The sequence below is a fragment of the Protobothrops mucrosquamatus genome, unplaced genomic scaffold (genome assembly GCF_001527695.2).
Source record: "Protobothrops mucrosquamatus isolate PMUCROS unplaced genomic scaffold, P.Mucros_1.0 scaffold_262, whole genome shotgun sequence".
Taxonomy (NCBI): Eukaryota; Metazoa; Chordata; class Lepidosauria; order Squamata; family Viperidae; genus Protobothrops; species Protobothrops mucrosquamatus.
This window is the reverse complement of record NW_015386338.1, coordinates 1,011,648-1,014,917: the sequence shown is the minus strand read 5'-3', so window position 1 is coordinate 1,014,917 and position 3,270 is coordinate 1,011,648.

Below are 3,270 nucleotides of genomic sequence, written 5' to 3'. Positions count from 1 at the left end.
TAATAATAATAATAATAATAATAATAATAATAATAAAAACAGTTTGGTGATTATCCTGCTTGAATTTGCAGAAGGAGTGTCTGAATACTGTATTCTCTTAGGGGAGAATAAACCTCTCTGGGCCGAGAACGCTGAATCCATTTGCAGTAGAAATGGGCAATTCACCCATTTAGCTTCAAGTGGTATAGCTTAAAACAAATTTTACAAAATGATCTGTGGATGAAAGTGAAGGTTCATTCTCCGAGCTTGTGGGTTGGTTTCTGAACGTTTCATTACCAGGCTAGGTAACATCTTCAGCAGAGTTTAGGGGATGTCAGTGTTCTTCTGTTTATAAGGGCTTTGTGAGATCAGTAGGTCTTGTGATGGTGAGGGTCTCATCAGGTCAGGGTTTTGTGATGAGTCAGGTGTGGGTGTGTCAAGTGAGGGTCTTGTGATGGATCAGGTGTGAATCACCAATGAGAGTCTTGTGATGGGTCTTGTAATGGAGAGGTTACATCAAGTGAGGGTCACTGGGAGGTGAAGTGCTGGTTGGGGGTGGCTTGCATGGGTTGGTTGAGGGTCGGTGCTGTCTCTGGTTGGCTGTGCGGTTGATTTGGATTCTGAAGGGTTTGTGGGCTGGTTGTAGACTGATGTGTCTGTTGATGGAATTGCTTGTGGAGTGCCAGGCTTCGATGAACTCATAAGCGTGGCAGGTGAGAGCGTGACTGATGATTTATGTGTTGCTCCAAACAAACTGGTGCTGCTTGGTGTCAGTGTGGGTAGAGATTAAGAATTTGGGATTGTAATGTTTGGGATTGTAACTGCCAGTTGGTGTTCATGGATCCTGTTTTTTAATTGATGTAAGGTTTGTCCAATGTAGAATTGGTTGCAATTGTTACAGTTGATTTTATAAATTATATTGTTTCTTTCATCCTTCTGTATCTTGTCTTTGCTTCTGGATAATTCCTGGTGGAGTGTAGCTGTGGGTTTGTGGGCTATTGCGATACCCAGAGCTTGGAGAATACTGACTGTCATTTCCCACACCCCTTTTGTGTATAGTAGGTTTAGTTTTTGTGTGGTGGTTGGCTGTGTGGTGTGTTATTGTTTGGATGCTGTATGTTGGAATATGAAGTTTTTCGGATAGCCGTTACAGAAAAAGACATCAAGCAGCCATTTCTCTTCTGCTTTTCTTAGTGCTGTGGTGCTGCCGTGTGTCCTAGCCCTTCTGAAGAAGGTCTGGACACAGCTTATTTTGTGTGTGGTGGGGTGATTGCTTGCAAAGCTGAGGATCTGGACTATGTGCATGGGTTTGTGGTAGATGCAGGTTTCCAGTTCTCCACTGTCTAGTCTCTTTATGTCAATGTCAAAGAATGGGAGTTTGTTGTCTGTTTCCTCTTTGTCTGTGAATTTGATCCCAGGGAATATGTTACAGAGAATGAATCTTTATTCTCATGATCTGTGGTTTCTGGAAAGCAATTGTTTGATTACACTGCCCAAAATGCTCAGCTGGAAGTTCAGGGAACTGTAGTCTAGTACTGTGGTGGCAAACCTATGGCACGCATGCCACAGGCGGCATGCAGAACCATTTCTATGGGCACACGTGCAGCTGCTGCTGCCAGCAGCTCGTGCAGGTCCATTAGACTGCCACTGCCCAGAGCGGCAGCCCCACCCAGCACAAAGGCGAAGCAACCGACTAGCAAGCCCCGCGTAGAGGTGCACGCCCACAGTCCAGCAGGCAAAAGGCCACCCCGAGCGGGGAAAGCCAGATCCCCATCAACGTCATGGCCGCCCAGGCCCAGCAGAGACGGGGGGAGGCATGCAATCCTGTTGCCCCCACCTCTTTTGCTCGTCTGTCGGCCTTTCACTGCCTGCTCACTTCTCACTGTCGCTCTTCCCCTTTTCTCTCCCCCAGCAAGCTCAGGCTTTTTCACTGAGTGACTGCCTCACAGAGCAGGGACTGCTCCTTCTGCATCACTCCCCGCACGAAGTTCTTTATGACGTGATAGGTTAATAGGATTCCTCCGCTAGGAGTCACGCTTGCGCTTTTGACTGTTATCCGGCTTGGGGTGCGCGGAGAAGCGTTGTGGTTTTTCACTGGTCGGGAAGCACATTATACGCCGTGCGCCCAGGAACAGTCGGCCCAAGGACGTAATGTTAAGTATGTTCATTGCTTTGAATGATAAAAATAATAAAGATGGGATTTAAAAAAATCTTTAAAAATGCATTTTTTTTATCTCCAACTTGAGTCTACCTTTGGGTTTTAGAATGCCTCTTGATTATACCAGGTGCAGGGATATCCATGGGTGTGATAGAGGACACAATCACAAAACATATGAAAAAGGGGTGGGACTTGTATTATACCAACTTTTTACCATCTTGCCTATTTTGATTCACACGCACGTGCACACATGCACACACACACCTTGACCAGAAGATTTAATCTTTGAATTCCTTTGTTTCTTCTTCTCTTGATTTGTGCAAAAATCTTGCTCAATGAAGAATTCTGCAGAAGTAAGAAATTTGCATACTCTTTGTCGTTTTGATCCCATAAGCATATTACCCAGCAATGGATTTTGGATTTTTGTCTCATGGATAAATGCAATATGATTGCTTTCTATTACTGAAATCTAAGTATACTATGTCCACAGCATTTCGCTGGTCTGCTAATTTAGTCATTTTATCAAAGAATGAAATAAGATTGGTTTGGTATGATCTGTTTTTGACAAACCCGTGCTGGCTACCAGTTGTTTGCTTCTAATTGTTTGCAGATCTGTTTTTTAATTATCTTTTCCAAGATCTTCCCAGGTGTTGATGTTAGACTGACTGGTCTGTAGTTTCCTAGGTCTGTTTTTTTTTTCTTCCTTTCTTGAAGATGGGAACCACATCAGCCCTTTTCCAATCCTCAGATACTCCAGGATTTTTGAAAGATATGGTGCAATGGTTCTGAGATAATGTCTGCCAACTCCTTCAGAACTATGGGATGTAATCTGTCGGGTCCTGGTGATTTATATTCATCCAGTTCAGATAGGTGTTCTCTTACCATTTTCTTGCTTATTTTAATTTTTGTTTCTAGTTTATCTTTTGCAATAGTTTTTTTGGTATGTTAAGCTATAATTTATTTTTGTGTGAAGAATGAGTTAAACAGCTCTGCTTTCTCCCTGTTGCCTGTTACTTCCTTGCTATCTTCTCTCTTTAGTGGACCTAGAGTTTCCTTGACTTTTTTCTTCTTATTAATATGTTGAAAAAAACTTTATTAATACGCGATAGTATTAGTACCGCTTTATAAAACCC